Genomic DNA, 20,717 nt, shown 5'->3' with positions numbered 1-20,717 from the left:
GTCTCTGCTGCTGCTCGGGCTTAGAGCAGAGGCCACTCCTGGCTCTGTCCTTTCTCATGACCATCCTGGGGTGGGGCTGAAAGGAGCCCAGCAGGCTCTGAAAATGAGATTAAGGTGATTGGACAGGGAAGTCTGAGGTTTTGAGTACCAAGACTATTATCTAGATGGGGGATATGGGCAACAGTTTGGCATGTCCCCATTAACTCCTTGTGGCATAGAAGGGGCACACCTCAATGCAGAGAGGGGTCATTCTAATGAAAGGCACAGTACAAGGGTCAGGGTGCGGGGCCCATCTCTCTGAGTGTAAAGATGGCGGTGTCTTCAAGTCAAGATGTCCCTGGGATCTTTTGGCTTGAGTGACACTTTGTGGCTAGTAGGAAACAATGTTGCCTTCCATTCTCCAGAGTTAAGAGATGCCACATTCTCCAAGTCATTTGTATATATTGTTCAGTAGTTGATTTTATTTTAACCTAATAGTATATCAGGGATATATTTATTAGTTCATATACACATAATAAAATGCATTTAAAATTGTAGCATAAAATTTTTTTAGTCATGAAATTACCATTATTTATTTAAATATCATTAAGGCCCCTTCCTTCTTTCCTTCCTTCCTTCCTTCCTTCCTTCCCTCTTTTCTTTCTCCCCTCCCTCCTTTCTTTTCTTATGGTTACAGACAATGTTGAAACTCATTTATTATACTTGTTGAAATTCATTTATTATACTTATATCAAATACCTACCATGCAAGGAATCACTTTGTCACCAGGGATACAGCAATGAGCAAAAATGGGGAATACATCCTATTGGGGTGAATCAGGCCATAAAAGCAGTAAAATAGAGTATGTCAGCTGACGGTAGGTGCTACGAAGAAAAGTAAAGCAGGAGAAAGGAGCGGTGATGGTGTGATGTTGTAAAACGGTCACGGGGGACCTTGAGGGATGAGGTTTGTACAAAGAACCTGGCGGGGTGGGAGTACGCAGGTGTTGACATGTTTGAAGTGGGGGCCCCAGCACCGATTCTTTTCATGTCCTTGAATTAATATTTCTGTAGGACAGATTCCTAGATGTGTTATAGCTGGGTCAAAGGACAGGTACATTTTAAATTTAGATAATACAACTGATTTATACCTGCACCAATTATATTGTAGAGTGATTTAGCAAGATCCTTGAGAAAACTCTACCAGTGACAACTTTGGTGAGAAAATATCCTGTTGAGGTAGAGGGCTTTACCTACAAATGCACTGGCTTTGGGTAGACTAGCTGGTCACACAGCTGTTTTACACGGGGGCTCGAGTTAGCTAACTTAAAGGCTTTGTTTTTGTTGAAGCAAAATAACAACTTAGAACTCCAGTTTCTGGGAATGTGAGACTGGATTGGGAAAGCTTAGAAATACTGGAGAGAAGAAAAGAGGAAAAAGAAATCGGAAGAGATGAGGAGGTTGGCTGTTTAGAGAGGTACGTTAGGAGAATAAAACATGATGTCCATTGGAGATTGAAGTTTTTTCACGGTGTGATTGAAAAACTATGGTTTTATTTTCTCACCTCAGTGTTAAAGAGGTTACAAATCTTTTATTCCACTACCATGGCACCATATCTTACTTCTGCTGATGGGATCAGATGAGTTCACATAGTGTCTGGCTGGTGATAACGGAAGTCCTCCTATAGAGACCCCAGTCGCATATGACTTACAGTGCATACTAATGCCATTTTAAAATTTGACAACCAGATATGGCTACTGGTGAGTTTTGAAATTTTTCCATAGGTTTATTGGACCATAGTATTTCTTGTTGTCTATTTTTAACCACTGTTCCTTTGCAGTTGTGAAGCATAGACAGAGGTTTTCCCTTCTCCAGCTAGGCCAGGCCCAGTCATTCTGAAGGCTTTGAATGATCTAGCCTCAGTCACCTCTGCTGCCTTTCATTAGTCCAACAGATCACTAAGGCCAATCAAACTCAGGCTGGGGAGGAATTCAGTTCTGCTTCTCAATGAGAAGAGTAGCAAGGTATCTGTACTAATTTACTACCTGTGAGAATGCAGTACATTCGGGCACTGGAGGGAGAGATATTGCACTCAGCCTACACAGGCTATGAATACAACTGTCGTATGGGTTGACGGTCTTAAAAGTGAGCAGCAAACCAATAAAAGATCTCCAGAAAAACAGGGATGAAATGTTAAAGAACTCAGTAATGTAAGACACGAAACAGTTCTCTCCCCTACTACCGCCTTCAAAATTGTCCTGCTGGGTCACAGTTCCTAATCCTGTGTTAACACCTCAGGAAGACCTCAGTGCTTCTCAGTGGTCTTCAGACATTAGGACAAGGGCTGCCTGTGGAAAGAGTATGCCAAACTTACGGGGATTTTCAGATATTTGTCAGCCTAATATTACCTAAATCCAAGCTTGTTTACCCCCTGTAGCCTGTTAAGTTTTGGGGTCGAGGTTGATAGAAGCACATTATAGGGAAAGGATTTTCTTCCTGGTTCAGCTGTGCGTTTCCCTCCGTCCTGTGCTCCTGGCTGGGGGCCACCTGATGAACACGATCTCGGCGAGTTACCGTGGTCCCAGCCGCAGGCATTGTCCTGGAAAGCTGGCTTTCCAGTGAGCGTGGCGGCTTCCCTGTGGATGGCTTTCCGGTGAGTTCTGTGCGTTTCTGACTGCCTCCCAGGGAACTCAGCAGAGCTGTCCAGTTGCCAACCTTTCCCAGCAAATGTGAGCTGTGACTTTTCTGCCATCAGTAGCCTGAAACCACAGACCATCTCAGGTGATCTGGGTCCTCGTCCTCTTTCAAATGTCTTTCTCTCTTTGAGTTCTTTCCCCCAGACCTAGGGTAATCTTTAGATTTCTCTTTTATCCTCTCGGAGTGGCCAATCCCCTGTAAATATTCTTTAAAATAATCCTTTTATTTTTAAATTACTGTTTTATTTCCGATTTCTGATTGATCTTTGAGTCAAAACTAGGACATGAAATGAAAGAAAAAAAAATTAATGTTTCACATGGGACCAAGTTTACACATGACCATCATTTCCCATCAGACTCCTCACACAGTCTATGTTTCTTTTGGGTATTCTAGTGTGAATGATGATATTGCTTAAAATTATTTCCATAGTATGGAAATATATATATCTACATGCATTGCCTAATAAGAAACACGCACATACATGCATGTACATGCACGTACACACACACACACACACACACACACACACACGTGCGCACGTGCGTGCAGATACAATGGGTTTTAATTGCAATTCTAACCCTAACTAGTACTAAGACTATCAGAGAGCACCCATAAACTCTCTGATCTTTTCTTTTGGAAGGTTTAATTAGACAGATTTAGGATGTTGTCACCTCAAAGGATCTATGATATTTGACCTCAATGGTGTAAATAGTCAAATAGTGAATGATAGTGACACAAATGGACAGTTTGGAAGACAAACCACAGATCTGGGGACATGTGACATGTGTGACGATGAGGGGTCAGGGGTGACTCTTGGGAATGAGACGCTCTGAACGGGAAGTCGACCTTGAGACAAACCCTTTCACCGAACAGTGGCAAGTAGAAGAGCCATTCCTAAAGAAACTACACGGCTGATATATTTTTCAGAGTTGCAGGAGATCCACAGAAACACATGGAAGCAGTTGTAAAACTGCAGGAACGTGGTTGAAAGTTCCCTTTTAAGTCTGAGCTTTGAGCATCTGCAGAAAGAAAGACCAGGATTTTTTGGTTAATAGCTGCATTAAGTAATAACCTGAAAATGTGAATTAGATTATGTTAGAATTAAAAAAAAAACAGTGGATCATGGAGATCCAGAATATCTATCAAATAAAAAGATTCTGTGTAGATAATTATTCTGGGCTGTAGATGATCTTAGGCCCAGTGACTCCCTCTGACAAAGATAATACAGAAAAAGTGATGGGAAATCTCTTCTGAGATTAGGTTTAAAAAGATGTTGGCTCCCAGGCATGGTGGTGAGACTAAGACAGTAGGAACACAAGTTCTAGGCCAGCCTTAGCAATTTAGTGATATCCTCAGCAATAGAAAATAAAACAGGGCTGGAGGTATAGCTTAGAGGTAGAATATCCCTGAGTTCAATCTCCAGTGCCAACAAACAAAACAAAAAACTATGTTGACTTCCATTTGTGCTCTCTCTCTCTCTCTCTCTCTCTCTCTCTCTCTCTCTCTCTGAGGAAGTCAGTTGCCATGTTGTAAGATGTCTTTTAAGAGGCCCATGTGACAGGAAACTGAGTGTGTGAGGTTCTGAGACCTCAGTCTAGCGGCTAGTGGAGATTAGAATCCTGTTAGATCCTTTCTCACTCAAGCTGATGCAGGCATCCCCTGCATCATGGCCACATCATAGAGTTAGCACTAGTTTCCTGTGGTGGCTGTAACAAGTTACCTCGGAGTTAGTGTCTTAAAACAATAAAAATGTATCCCCTCACATCCAGGAGGGCAAAGGTCCTTAATCAGTTTTCCCGGCTGGCCAAAGTGTTAGCAGGGCCATATGCCCTCCAGATATTCTAGGGGAAAATCCTTTTCTTGATCCTTCCAGTTTCTGGTGGCTGCAGATGTTCAGTGGCTTATAACATCAGTTTTCAAGGCTAGCACTTTCAAAGCTGTTCACACCCACATGGCTTCTCTCTCTCTCTCTCTCTCTCTCTCTCTCTCTCTCTCTCTCTCTGTGAATTTTCCTTCTTATAAGAATTTCTGCGAGCTGGGCGTGGTGGCGCACGCCTGTAATCCCAGCATTCAGGAGGCTGAGACTGGAGGATCATGGTTTGCGGACAGCCTCAGTTACTTAGTGAGGCCCTCTGCAACTCAGTGAGACCGAGACCCTGTTTCAAAATAAAAAATAAAAAATAAAAATAGGGCAGGGGATGTAGCTCGGAGGTCAAATGCCCCTGGGTTTCATCCCCAGACCCGCAAAAAAAAAAAAAAAAAAAAAAAAAAAATCTGCAATTGTATTCTGGGCTTACTCTGCCAATCCAGATGGTCTCCCCATCTCAAGATCCTTTCCTTAATCACATTTGCAAAGATGCTTGTTATATATAAAGTAACATTTATAGATTCTGGGAGCTAAAAGGTGAGTATCTTTTAAAGGACTTTATTTATTTATTTATTTAGTCTTTCCATCAATAGCTACCATTTAAACCCCTATTATATTCCAGATACCATGATATCAACACTTTACAAGTGTTTGCATTTGCATGTATTATCATTTCTCATCTATATGCAAGGGAATTGAGTTTCAGAGAACTTGGGTGACTTGACTAAAGTCACATAGTAAGTAAACCCAGCACTAAACTCTGTTCTTGTGCATCTGACAATTGTGCTATATTATATCCCCATCACATGCTTAAGCTAAGTGGAAAGCAGTCATTTGCTTGTGTGTGGTATATTTAGTGATATACTAATGGCTTGTCTTTAGGTATCTCTCTTATTCTCAAGTTCAAAGAATTCTAGCTGGGCGTGGTGGTGTACATCTGTAATCCAGTGATTGGGAGGTTGACGCAGGAGGCCTGCAGGTTTGAGGACAGCCTCAGCAACTTTGCAGGATCCTGTTTCAAAAAACAAGGAGCAACTGAGATATAGCTTGGAGGTAGAATGCCCCTGGATTTAATCCCCAGTACAAAAAAAAACAAAACAAAACATTTCTTCCAGTTATTTTTTAAGACACTTTGAACAGGGAGGACCTTATCTGACATTTAGAATGAAAAAACCTTGTATCTAGAGCGGACAGCCCAAGTAATGAGCACTTCATTCTGAATGACTCCTAGACTGTTCCTTCAGGGTGTGTCAGATTTACGTAAACCATCGTGTGCCGAAGGTCTAAAGCGCTGGAATAACCAAACTGCGCTCTTTTGTACAAGACTTCCTAGGAGACCCGATGGCTTTGAGCTCTTTGAGGCATTCCCTATAATTGGTTTGGGATGGGTTCCCTTTAGCGCTCCTGGGGAATGTGGATGAGAAGGTGAACTCTGAATGCACACGGAAAAGAGGTGAGGCCGGAGGTTCAAGATGAGAGAATGTGTAATGGATTCCAGGTTAGGCCTGCTTAGCGTTTGCCATGCGGTTCCTTTAACAATTTGCCGATTTTCTACATATGACCTGGTAGTCTAAAAATTCAGATCAAGCAGAAACCTCAGTCCTGTGTAGACTTAAGCTTTCAGCTTACGAATCTCTTTTCCATATGCTTCTTCATGGAGGCACATTCCAAATTTAAGGAACTAGTGGTGTCAGAGGGCTGAGAGCTATTTCCTGAGCTTTTGATTTTACGGCCACAGCGGCGTTGATGGCGTGGCCATCCCTTCCCCAGAGTGACATGCCGGAGCAGGTGTGCAGATGGTCAGAGGGCTCAGGAGATGGGCGCAGGGAGCAGATGGCGAGGCCTCGTTATGGCTCCAACTTGGATTTGAACATTCTGTCCCTCCTCCGACAGGCGTCACCTCAGATGGCACCTCATTTGGAGGTGACTCTTCTTCACTGTGCTTTTCGCGTGAGTTGACCTCACACTTGGCACCGTGTGAGATGCCATAGCCTAGTTTCTGCCTCCAGAGAATCTGAGGCTTATTGGTACTTAGTGAAGGCTTTGGCGTGTTGATTTTAGAGAATGGAGCCTGTAGAGAGCTGCTGATTTGACCAAGATGGCCCGATCACCAGCATTGTGCCCTTGGCCTTAGAGCAGCAGCACTCCAAGGACAGATGTTTCTTCTCTCTTTGCCTCCCCCCACCCTCCAGCCCTATTTTATTTATTTATTTTTATTGTGAAACAGGGTCGCTTTAGGTTGCTGAGAGCCTTGCTAAGTTGCTGAGGTTGGCTGCAAACCTGCAGTCCTCTAGTCTTACCCCCCACCCCACCAAGTACCTTGATTACAGGCATTCACCACCATACCCAGGAACAGATGTTTTTTGCTAAAGGAATTCTAGAAGATGAGTTGAGATGTTTCCTGAAAAAAGTGTTCAGTGGCCGAAGGAGTTTAGAAAAATGTGATTTCATGGCCCCATCACCCCTAAGGCTGATGTGTGGACGCTCGGTTTCCCTTCATTTCCTTTCAGACTATATAGTTTCCCACCTTAAGTCAGTCTTCTTCACTGCTGGATGGCTCTCTTCACTCTGGGAGCTTCTGGCTACCTTCAAGCCCTACCTGAAAGTGTGGCAGAGTTCGCACTCTTAGGACAGCCCTCAACCACTAGGAGACTGGACTAGATGATCCTTCAAAAAACCGAATACTAAAAACAAATAAATAAAAAGTAAATAAATAAATAAATAATCAGCAAATGGGCAATTAAACTGAATAGATACTTCTCAAAAGAAGAAATACAAATTGCCAATAAATATATTAAAAATGTTCGACATCATTAGCAGTCAGGGAAATGCAAATCAAAACTACACTAAAATTCCATCTAACTCTAGTCAGAATGGTAATCATCAAGAGCCCAGTAATAAATGCTAGCGAGGGTATGGTGAGATCAGCAGTTATGAAGATCGTTGTGGAAGTCTCTCAGAAGAGCGGGAATGGAAGCGTTATAGGACCCGGCTATACCACTTGGGAGCATCTTTCCCAAGGAACTGAAGTCGGATTATTATAGAGATACATTAATATCCATATTTATAGCCACGCAACTCACAATAACCAAATTATGGAACCAGCCTGGGTGTTCATGGACAGATGAACGGATCACAAAACTGGAACACACACACAATGGGATTTTACTCAGCCACAGAGAAGAATAGAGCTATGCCACTTGCAGAAAAATGGATGGAATTTGAGAATGTTGTGCCGAGTGAGATTAACCAGTCTCAGAAAATGAGTAGTTTCATGTTTTCTCTCATATGGGTAACAAAAGAGCCCTCAGATAGAGGAGCAGAAACCCCACTGGAACGATGGAGGGGAGTTCAGGGGAAGGAGTAGGGGATAAAAACCTAATGAAGGTAACAGTTTAAATAATGCTATGTACCAGTACCAATCTCAGTGGCATGTACGGGGAAGGGGAAGGGGTGGCGTGGATATCGAGATCTTCCCACCACTCAGCACCTCATTATCTGATCACAGTGTGCATTTATATCCCTACTGCATACTCGTTATAATATATAATCACAGTGTATCAGTAAAAGCACTAAAATATAATTAAGTGAAAACAAAACAAAAAAACAGGCCTCTCCATCCTCTGTGGAACAATTCTGAAGCCCATCATAGTTTCTCAGAGGATTCCCAGCGGACCTGAGCTCCTGCTGCTCACAGCACTAACTTGCTCATGGACTCAGGCTTAGGGCTTTTCTCATTTCACAATTTCGGTTTCCCTCTCTGGTTTGTGTTTGCTGTTTTCATCTCTGACCTTAACCAGGCACCCAAGTCTTTCTAAGTCTTTGTTTGAGATACTGCTTATAGGGAGCTACTCTTGACATAATCTTTTTTTTTTTTTTTTTTTTTGCAGTACTGGGGATGGAACCCAGGGGCATTCTACCTCTGAGATACACCCTCAGCCCTATTTTTTACTCTTTATTCTGAAACAGGGTCTCAATGAGTTGCAAAGGGCCTCACTAAGTAGCTGAGGCTGTCTGTAAACCTGGATCCTCCTGTCTCAGCCTCCCAAATGCTGGGATTACAAGTGTGTACCACCACGCCTGGCTTTCTTGGTATGATCTTAATTTCTATTGCATATAAGAAACAGAGATGTTTATTTAATTCTGTTTCCTCAATTTACCATTCCGTAAGTCTTTTTAAACATTCTGTATGTTTAATATTCTTTGAAATGTAGTTCCTGAAGTCCTTCAGTCCCTAGAGATACTGGCCATAGAAGTATTTCTCAAAAGTGTCCCATGAAAAAAGATTGTACAGCTGCCCTTTCACAAACCATGTCTGTGCTCCAATATCTTTGGCAAAATCTCAAGGCCACAGGCCACAGGGGATGGTACGGTCACGTTATCTCATTTTATCACTGAAGAAACTGAGACCGAGAGTGGTGAGCTGCCATCTCATTCCATCATCTGAGGTCACATCACACAGAAAGTGCAAAGACAAATTCCTTAGTTTAAGGGTCAGTGCACCCACAAGCTAAGAGCAGTTATCACATTTTCAGATGGTTGAAAAAGCACTTAGGAAACAGAATATGGCACATGAAAATGAATATGAAATTTCAATTTTAGTGTCCATAAATTAAGTTTTGCTTTTATGGAATGCAGACATACTCATTTATATATTGTCTACAGCTGTTTAGTCTACAAAGAGTTGAAGTTGTGACAGAGACCTATGACTCGCAAACCTAAAATATGTACAGCCTGATCCTTTACAAAATAAGTTTGCTACTCCCTTTCTCGGATTCCCCACTTTGTGCGGGAACGGTATCGTTGTGTAACTCAGTGGGCCATGGCCAGAGATTAGCTCTGGGTGGAATGCGGGGAGTTCTGTCCTAGTAGCAACTGTCATTGAATTTGGGCAAATAACATCAAATCTTTAAATATCAACTTTCTCATTTAGAAAGCTCTCTTCAGGTCCCTTCATGCTTTGTCAATTTATGCCAGGGCCATGCAGGAGCCAGGGCATGATGGTAAGAAGCAGAGACCGAGAGAGGAAGAGGAGGGGTGAGGGGCTCCCAAGGCCACACCCCTGGGGACGCCCCTCCAAGTGGGCCTTGGCTTCAGGGGCTACCCTAGGGACCCACCGCCCTCAAGCATCACTGCCTACAGAGCATGAGGGTTGAGGGACAAAACCTTTCGAACTGTAACAGGCACCCTTTGCCACGCAAGTCATCAGTACCTGCCCTGGTTTGCCTCTTCATAAATCTCAAGCTGAGACTCAGGAAGACCTTCTCCTCGTGCAGTTTTTCACTTGTCTTTCTTCCTCACAGTGTTCAGAAGCCCAGGGCCCCCTGCGCTTTCTCTTTAGATATATATGAGCGGTACTATATTAACTTTTCCCTAGGTGTTTTCCTTAGTTCTGTCAGATATAACCTTGCTCTCCCTGAGATTTTCTGATTTTTTCTTCCCACACTATTGGCACCATCATCTTTCTTTTGTGGATTCTTTCTCAATGTGCCTCTTGAGGATCCAGGCCAAGTAGGACCTCCAGGGGGCATGCTAGTGACACAAATGAGTCAAATAGACCGGTGGGATGCAAGAGGGGTGACGGGTACTGTGGTGGACAAATGGCCTTTAGCTTTCATTTCTCCATTTTGGGCAATTGTTATCACATGATAATCTCTGTCTGATAGTAACAAAACTTTCCGTGTTTTACAAAGAGTAGCCCCAAATTTAGAATTTGAGATGCCACTTCCAGAATTGTAAATGTTTGCAATGAATTTGAAACTTAAAAAAATCATTGTGTGAGCCAGACACGATGCATCTGTGAGTCTGATTGGGCTTGTGAGGCATTGCTCTGCTGTGTGACAAATAGAAAAATACTTCCAGACTCATCCTTGCTTGTACTTGAGTCATCCCTTTTTCCCAGAACTTATGACTGTCAAACTCTTTGGTCTTGGCTGGCAGTCGGTTGTCCCATAAGCCATCTGTCCAGGAGCTGTCTCCTTGCTATTCCAAGGGCAAATTAGCCCATGTAATGAATTCATTCATTCTAATGGGAACTTGTCCTTGGTTTTGCCTTCCTTATCAGCTAAGATGTGTATTTTAAGATAGAAGTTGTAAGGATAATATTCTTAGCAGAAGAATACTAGAAATATTGCTGGGTGTGGTGGTGGTGCATGCCTGTAACCCCAGTACTTGGGAGGCTGAGACTGGAGGATTGCAGATTCATGGTCAGCCTCAGTAACTGTTTCAAAACAAAAAATAAAACAGGGCTAGGGGTGTAGTTCTGAGGTAGAATGTCCCTGGGTTAACACACACACACACACACTCACACAGTCAGGTAGGTGGGGCTGACGTGATGGTCAGTGGAGCCTTGTGTTATATTGTGGATAACAGGCATCATCACCTCAGGCCTTAAGACACTGGGGCCGGAATCACTTTGTCCCTGGTCATCATTTTTATCAGTATTTGCATCAGGCAAAGGTCAGACTGAGGACTGACTTACAGAGAACCATTAAAGGCCTCTTGTTCACGCTTTCTTTCTAAAGTTGAGAATGCTTTTGATGTTGACAGATACCATGTCATTAAAAAGCTATTTGTTTATACACATGGCAAGTGGTCCTATTTTGCTTGTTTATGTTGCCTGAGCATGACTTAGCCTTCTTCATGAGACTGCCCCGAGCTTTAAAAATATTTAAATGAAATATTTTCAGTCTATCAGAAGGAGCAGTTGCTGAATTTTGGTTATATGAGAAGTAGGAAGCATATTGGTGGGGGAGTTAGAAGCACCAGTCTTATTTGCCCATTGGGAACACCTTTGTTGAATCTGCCTTCTTAGCACACCAGGGAAACGTCAGCTGCTCACATCTTCTCTGATTCCCAGCAGCACTTACAAGAACCCAGCAGAAAGCCTCAGATGGTTTCGACTGGCCCCTCCTCGCCCCAACCCCTCCGCTTCCTCTCAGGCATAATAAGGTTCTGTGCCAGGGCTGCACACATCCAACCGCCTGGTGTGAGTCACTCTTTTGCCCCAGGGTTGGTAAAGATTGAATCTGTGAGTTGAAAAGCATAGTATTTGGTTCCTTTGATCCCCCACACCTCCCGCCCCGAGAAGAGGGATGGGAATAGGGGCAAACCCATCTATGTAGGCGTTTGCCTGATGAATGTCCCCCAGCAGACGGATGTCTTGATCACTGCGCACAGCTTGGCCATGATGAGAAGGGAGTGGAACTGTTTATCCTTTCTTGGGAAGCTGCAGGGGGACATTTTATGGAGAGTAGCACCACCATGTGGATAAAGTGAGTACAGCTCCTTAAGATTGCATAATGGGCCAGTGTTGTTGGCCTCTGGAAACGTGATTTTGGTATCTTCACATCTCATATCTTTTCTGAGTCATTGCAGAGCTGCCCAGAGATAAAAAAATAAGTTTTGTAGCAGTTTTCTAGACTGCAGTGCTCCCAATGATCGTGCGCTTCTACAAACTGACTGACAGAACTGCAGGAAGAGCCACGGGTATCTTCCCACAGGGCAGCGCTGTATCAAACACACTGTAAATTAGAGAAAGGGCTTGGGATCAGACACTGGGCTCTCAGGGGGAGGCTACCGATTTGGACACTGTGAGAAATGCCTCTGTTACAGAGGCAACCTTTTGACCTTTATTGCCCAAGGGATAGAGGCTGAATCACAGGAAAGGAAGAGAAATAAAATCTGGTTGCAGAGTGCAAAAGAATTTTACCAAAGCACATAGTCTATCTCCTGTGGAGTGGGAAAGTGAGATAGAGTGCCCCCCCCCTTTTTTTGAGGATGAGGCAAAGAGAAGAGATGTTCTGACCGTGGCCATGCCCCAGCGTTTCCCTGACCACCTGTCTGGCGACTACTTGCTATCAGAGGTGGCAGAGGTTTTACAAGTTCAGATTTAGAATCAAGGAGGAATGGATCCTGATTCTTTCAGCTCAAGAGGTCTGCTTTAAGGTGGGCACAGGTTTAAGGAGAGAAACCATGTAAAGAAATCCAGTGACAGTAGTTGGGTACTCATATGCTTTATTGCCTATACTTTTGATAGTTCAAATCTAGATGTAGCCTGCAAACCTGTGAACAGTGGAACCACTCTGCCATTATCATGGGTTGTGGGTCATCTATCTGGTCTGCATGTAGCAGAGATAAAAAACTCAGACGCCTGCGTTTTATAAGGGCTTCTGAAGTCTCCGTGTGTCGTGGAACAGTGCCCTCTACTGTTCACGAGGCAAACATGCAGCCAAGGTCAAATCAAGGGAGAGAGTGCACCTCTGCAAAAGTCAAAGCTAGGCGCTCCCTCAGCTGTCTATTCCAATCAAGGCACTGTTTGGAGGACCAGCTGCTTGTATCATTTCCTAGCTAGCTTCAGCTGAACATACCCGGAGGAAGCAGCTAGTTACCCAACAGCAGCTTGCTTTCCCTACACCTGTTTCTAGGTAGGCCCTGGCTCCCTGCTGCAAACCAATGTTCCCTACCAGTTTTCACTGCAAACACAGTGAAGCTGGTGATAGTTTTGCTTTTTATCAGGAAAAAATTTAAAGCAGTGATTAACCACTGAACCTTACCTTTAAAAGATATGTTTCTGGGTATTATAAAATCAAACATCCCAAGCCTCTTTAAGGAAGCCCCGTTAATAGGATGAGATTGGCATATAAAATCCCTAGTATCACACACACACACACACACACACACACACACACACACACCACACAACAGCATGTCATCATCAAATGTTTGCACTGGCAAGGAATCACACCATCTCTCTCTTCTTTTCTTCCTTTATTTTTTGGTTCTTTTTTCTACTCATTTTTGTTGTCGTCGTCCTCCTCCTCCTCTTCCTCCTCCTCCTCCTCCTCCTCCTCCTCCTCCTCCTCCTCCTCCTTCTCTTCCTCCTCCTCTCTTCTCCTCACCCATAAAAACATTTAAAATGCTACAGAATCTCCTTCTCCAGTAATAGTATATGGTGAAAGCTATCTCATTGGCTTTTTGCTGCCTTCTAAGGCTATGTTGTGTGCCTGGCTCTCTACCTTCTGAGCAGACATCTGTACTCTTATTTTCTCCTTAGCTTTTGCATTCTGGGTAAGGACCCTAACAACAGTCAGCATTTACCTTTACCCACCCCGCGAAGGGGCAGTTCGTTATACTCTAACCTGGCGTTGCATATCTGAGTCCTCGACAACTGCTGAACTGTTTCTCAGCACTCTTCTACTTAACTACAGCAGAGAAAATAGAGTGATAATGAAATATTCATGAAAGGAAAACAGCTTTTAAATTTTCCTTAGAATACGTGATTCTAAAATTACGTGTGAAAGGACTTTTTCTTTCATGGTTCCAAGTTTCAGATACATGAATTTAGAGATTGCGGATTTCTTGTCCTATCACAACCTGGATGCGGGTAAGTGGGAGGCTGACACATCTTATCTCTCCGTTCTGCCAAGAATGAAGTCCACTATAAAGCCGCATTGACAGCCCGGTGTGAACCACCAAGTTCCATGGACTCCTAGCATTTTGCTTGCCATTTAGTGCAGCAAGAAATGGGTATGAAATGTAAGGTTCTATTGGAAGCCTTTAGGACCTTGTCATGGTGTTGTAATAGGAGTAAATAACTCAGAGTTACCAGCATTGTCAGCATGTGAGTGTGCGCGTCACCCTAACACGGCCAGGAGAAGAGGGGTTGGTGTTCTCGGAAGCCTAGAGTTTTAAAGAAAGTATCAGTGTGGAAAATAAAAGGACTTCCAGGGAAGAGATAAACCGTAATTGATCGGATGTGGAGAAGTAGAAACTCTATACATTATTGGTGGGATTGCAAGTTAATGCAACAGCTTTGAAAAACAGTATGGAAGAGCCTCAGAAGAATGAAAAGTAACTTACCACAAGATCCAACAATACCACTTATGGGTATCTGCCCAAAAGAATGAAAACCAAACGGCCGAACCAATGCACGGGGATCTGCAATGAAGGTGACCTATCTGAGGGGACGGGAGGGGGCAAGAGGGAAGCTCTTAAAGCACATGACACACTTAAACATATCAAAGTCAGTCACTGAAACAAGCACGGGAAGGAGGGAGGGGGAACGGGATGGGATTAGATAAGGGCTCATTGGGTGATGTGCGCATGTATATCTCCACAAGTTTTTTTTTATGCCATTAGGATGTATAACTACAATGCACCAATAAGAATATAGAAAAAAGAATGTAACCGTTTTGGGTACTTCAATCTGGTTGCTTTCATTTACAATATCTAGAAGATGTTTTTAGTCCTCCAGTAAAGAGCAGCTTTCCTGACACAGCTGATTTAGTGCAAAGTCATGTTTCCTCTCTGTTGCGCATCACCCATGGATGTGATGCCCCCATTGGACGTCGTCATGGAAATTACTCCCTCCTTTACTTTCCATTATCGAACTTGTCATGAGCGCCTGTGATGTATCTGTCTTTCCCTCACACTGTGTGTGTGTGTGTGTGTGTGTGTGTGTGCGTGTGTGTGTGTGCACACGTGCACACGTGCACACGTGCATCAAACCCAGGGGTGCTTTACTACTCAACTGCACCCCAGCCCTTTAAAAAATATTTCAAAACAGGATTTCGATAAGTCATCACACGTTAATCTCCAACCCGAAATCCTCCCGTCTCCGCCTCCCAAGTACTGAGACTACAGGTGTGCACCACCATGGTGGCTTCCTTCTTGCCTTCTTAAGGGCAGATATTATGTCTTCCTGTGTCATTTTTCCAGCAAAGGTTCTGTTTCTTCTTTTCTCTCCTCCAGTCGAGGTCAACATGAACTCATCATTCTGAGCAGTAATTATTTTGAAATGTGGACTATAGAGATGGTGCCTAAAAGGGCTCATTGATATCAACTTAGGAAACCCAGGTTTGATCAGAGAAATGTACAGCAGCTGTAAAAGTATGTCTTACTAAATTTTCTCTTTTTCAGGGGGCAGAAGTTCCACAAGAGTGTGGACAGCGCTCAGAAGGAAACCCTCCTGTGGGGGGTTTTATTGGGCCCTTTCTATGTGGAGAGTTACCTTCAGGGGGGGAAAGACTCCAGACCTCTGGAGGGGGCTGACTTCTAACACTAAAAGGTTTCCTGGGATGGCAAGCAGAAACTGGAATGGATCTTGATTTCAGAAAGGTGCCCTGAAAGCCGGGCATGGTGGCACACCCTTGTAATCCGAGCATTTGGGAGGCTAAGACAGGAGGATCTGGGTTTGCAGGCAGCCTCAGCTACTTAGTGAGGGCCTTTGCAACTCAGTGAGAACCTGTTTCAAAATACAGAATAAAAATTAGGGTTGGGGGTGTAGGTAGAATGCCCCTGGGTTATATCCCCAATACTTCCCCCCAAATAAAATAAAACAGGTGCCCCCTTTCAACCCCAGAGGGCTGACTGACCAGGAGAGGTGCGCCTTGAGGCTGGTGCTGGGCTCCTGAGCCTGGGGCTCCTGGCTACACATGACACTGAGGGGTATGATCCACCAGCCTCCACAAGCACAGGTGAGCGGGAACGTAAACTATGAAGTTTTATGAAAGCCTTGTCTAAATTCTCTTGTCCGGGTTTTAATAATTAATAGTGTCTCTATTATCAAACGTGTCTCAGTTTGTACCGCAAATTATTTGACCACCTTGCGTATGATCATTTTTCAACAGCGACACCGTGTGGCCCAAAGAAGCAGGAGCAGAGGGCCAAGGCTCCTCAAACTCATTTCTGCAGGAAAATCCCTTCCTGCTCACGGACTTCAGAGCTATCAAGTCTCCCGACAAGTTAGGAGGGAGAGAGAACGTCCAGATGAGTTTTAACAACCCTGTAACATAAGTTATGTGGGTGCGTTGACCATTTTAATTGGAAAAATAAAAGGTGTGATCATATATTGGTTACCACGAGTTTGCAAATTACTTTTTGCCAGTCCTGTGCTATTTGCCTTAGGATCCTTATTACGGTAGCTCTAGGGACTTGATCAGTGGTTCTTGTACTGAGTTCGTTGCAGTTGCTTTGCAGTATCTCAGTCTGTGACCTTGAGAAGTTAACTTTTGCTGGTGGGAAGACGTATGATGTGAGTAAGCTACAGCCCAGGAGTTTGATGGCTGGGGTTTAGTGACTCAGCAGACATCTGCTTTTGCCTGCCCAGTATTCCTTTCCCTTTCTCTTGGAACACAGTCTCTTTCCCTGTGGGAAGCATAGTCCATATAATTTTGATGGGGCTGACTCTCCTATCTCTTTCTTCCTCCTCTACCTCTTCCATCCCTTAAAAAGGAGTTAGATGTAGAACTCAGGCGTAACCAATCAAGACTCCTGTCCCTTTGATCACATAATTGTAGGATAGGGATAGGCAATTGACCCCAGGTAGGACAATCTGTGTTCTTATCTGGACTTTACTGATAGAAATTTGGAAAAATACTTTCATTCTGCTAAGGTTGCTAACTAGGTTATGGAATGAATTTAGGATGTTGGCAGTCTAAAAGAATTGCCACTAAAAGAATACTGCCCATGAAGACGAGAGAGAGAGAGAGAGAGAGAGAGAGAGAGAGAGAGAGAGAGAGAAAGGGAGAGAGAAAGAACACTGTTTTGGGGCTTCTGTATCCAGTCTTGTCTGAAGTCCCAAATTTATGGAGCCTTATTATGCTATCTATCTATCTATCTACACACACACACACACACACACACACACACACACACACACACACGATGTACATTAACTTAAGGTAAAGTCCCTTATAACCGCAGAGTTCTAATATAAGTAGTGAACAATCTTCAGGGATCCAATCTCTTTAGATTTTTGAAATTTACTAGAATCATCACCAATTCAAGTTTGCTTACTATTTCCCCAAACGGTTAAGTTAGCTTACTATTAAATACTACTCAGCTTATCCATACAGCCGCAGAAATCTATTGACAGCTCTTTACTGGGCAAGATTAATCTTTGAAAAATGACATACAGAGAGAAGGTAGCCATACAGGCAAACCTCAAGGGAAAATCTGAGGAAGACTCCGTCCCTTCGCAAACGCCACCATCTCTGTCTAGAGCCTTGGATCTCAGTTGCTCTCTGTGGCCAAGGATGTCTTGGAATCAGTGAGGTAAGATGTCCTCTGTCTCTAGTGTGAGAGATGGAAAGAGGAAGCATCTGAGTTTCCATAACGTGCTCCGGCTCAGGATCTTGGGCAATATGTTGACAAGGAGATCTGGGTTTATAAAGCTTATGTGGAAGAATATGTATCCCAGCAGCCGGATGAAAAATAGGGTGGTGAAAAAGAGATAGCGGAGAATCCTGAAACGAGAAGACCAAGAAAATGTTAACCAGAGGTTAGAAAATTTGAAACAAGATAACAAGAGTCATACCCGACGTACCCGGATGTACGTCGGGGTCCTTTGTGATACCCAAACACCTCCTACTCATTGTTGTCTCCCTGATGACCTCTTATGAAGGCAGCCCCTTCCCACATGCTGGCCTGTAGGCTATTCTCTACCACGTCCTTATTTTTCCTAGCATTTATTACTATTTAGAATAATTTTGAGAGCCGGGTGTGGTGGTGCACGCTTGTGGTCCCCCCGCTTAGGAGGCTGAGACAGGAGGATCGCACGGGTTCGAAGCCAGCCTCAGCTACTTAGTGAGGCTCTCAGCAACTTAGTGAGACCCTGTTTCCAAATAAAATATAAAATGGGTCTGGGAGTACAGCACAGAGGTAGAAGAGTCTCTGGGTTCTACCCCAGTACCACACACACACACACACCTACACACAGAATAATCTTGTTTTCTTAGTGTTTACTTGTTTTGTTTTGCTTTAGCAAATTGCTTTTCTTTTTTTTTTGTGTGTGTGGTGGTACTGGGGTTCCTGGAAGCCCTTCTACCTCCGGGCTACACTCCCAGACCTATTTTTACATTTTTATTTGGAAACAGGGTCTCCTAAGCCAGTGTGTGGGGTTGGCTTTGAACCTGCGCGATCCCCCTGTCTCCGCCTCCCAAGTGCGGGGATTACAAGTGTGTGCCACCATGCCCTGCTAAGTTCTTGATTTTAATAAGGTCTAATTTATTAACCTCTTCTTTAGTTAGAAGCAATGCTTTCTCTGTCCTTTCTTTTTCTTTCTTTTATTTTGTGGTACCAGGGATGGAACCCAGGGGCATTCTACCTCCAAGCTACACCCCACAGCCTTATTTTTTATTCTTTATTTTGAAATAGGGTCTGAGTTGCAAAGGGCCTCACTAAGTCGTAGCTGAGGCTGTCCGTGAACCACGATCCTCCTATTTCAGCCTCCCAAATGCTGGAATTACAAGCATGTGCCACCATGTCCGGCTCTCTGTCCTTTCTAAAAAATAATTCCCCGAGCACAAACTGGAAAGGCACTCATATTTTCTATTATAAATCTGTGGTAGCTTAAAAATATGCCCACAGATTCTTTATTATCTTTCCTTTCAGGAGCTACTCCTCCACTGGAGTGCTGATGGGACCTGCTGACTCCCTTTTAAGGAACAGAATACAGTGGAAATGACAGTGTTGGGCTTTCTAGACTAACTTATAAAGCACCGCAGCTTCCACCTCCCTGATTGGAGGAAGCCGGCTGCCATGTTGTGAGGCTGCTCAAGGTGCGAGAGGGGCCCACGCCGGGGAACCGAGGCCTCCTGCCAGATGCTGGAAAAGCCTTGCCAGGTAGCAGACTAAATTTCCCTGGGATTAGGAAAGACATTTGCAGTTTGCTGTGCTGTGTTCGACTGGCAGGCATGGCTCTGTTAGGTGTCCTTCAGGACAGGGACTCTCTATCCTTCTAGCATATTCTCCTGCTATTACAGTACATGAGGGCAGCCTGGGAGTTCTGGGGGAATTCCTCTAGTTCTTTTAGGAATGTTGTGTGTAGGAATGTTGGAATATATAATATTTTACCTATTTGACATGAAGGCGTATTCTCCTTAAGCAAATTTTACAGACAATTGGATCTGACCTTTAAGCACTAGGAATTTTATATTAGCCATTTTGATAAAATTCTAAATCATATTTCATACTGCTTTGAATATGTTTCTTTATGCCTTCTTAAACAGCTAATATCAAAAGGTAATTTGACCTTTTCTTGGAAATGTAGGGCTCCTTGAAGACCAATTTTACTTTGCTATTGTAGTGATCCCCTCAGGACTAATATCCACTCAGGTATTTGAATCTTAAGTTCTTTTTCAGCTTAACAAGTTACTGTGTGCTGGGTATTCTCAGGTGCTTTTTTTTTTTTTTTTTTTTTGTGGCACTGGGGTTCCTGGAAACCCCTCTACCTCCGGGCTACAGTCCCAGACCTATTTTTACATTTTTATTTGGAAACAGGGTCTCTTAAGCCAGCGCGGCTGGCTTCGAACCTGCCGGATACTCCTGTCTCCGCCTCCCAAGCGCGGGGATTACAAGTGTGTGCCACCACGCCCCGTGCTCAGGTGCTTTTTGTACAGTCTTTTTCTGTGTTCGTCTGCTGTTAGGCAGTGATGTATTTGCATCTAGGAATTCTCTTATCATTTCTAATCTACTGATGCCACTGGGAAATCACACGTAGCAAGCTGATTAGCATTTATGGGGAAACAGGAGTAAATGTGAAATTTATCATATGTACTTTATTTGAAAAAAATTTTTTTGTAGTATCTGGCACAGAATCCAGGGGCATTGCACCTCTGAGCTACCCTATCAGCCCTATATTTTAGTCTTTTTATGTTTGAAACAGTGTCTCACCGAATTGCGAAGGGCCTCGCTAAGTAGCTGAGGCTGGCCGAGAACCACGATCCTCCGATCTCAGCCTCCTAAATAGCTGGGATTACAAGCGTGCACCACCACGCCTGGCTCCATATGTCCTTTATGTGATCAGATTTCTCTTCCTCATCACTACTAGGCTGTTGGCTTCTAACTGCCTTTGGATAGGAAGTCATAGCATTAATTAGAACTGAGAAATAGTGATACTAGTTTGCTGACTCGACTGTGAGTGTGTGTGTGTGTGTGTGTGTGTGTGTGTGTGTGTGTGTGTGTGTACAAGCTTCTCCTTGTTTAGACTTGCTCTTTACCAGAATGGAGAGAGTTCCTAGCTTTTCAGGAAGTTTACTTGAAGATATTTTGCTTACCTTTTACTGAACAAAGTTGCCCTTCTTGTGACAGAAATATCCTAGGAAAAGAAGAAAGGATAAATAGGCAGTTTCTGGAAGCTATCATCACTGCCAAATAATATTCAGTGAGCCATC

The sequence above is a fragment of the Muscardinus avellanarius genome (genome assembly GCF_963383645.1).
Source record: "Muscardinus avellanarius genome assembly, chromosome: 12".
In the NCBI taxonomy this organism is placed as follows: Eukaryota; Metazoa; Chordata; class Mammalia; order Rodentia; family Gliridae; genus Muscardinus; species Muscardinus avellanarius.
Note: the sequence above shows the minus strand (reverse complement) of the source record.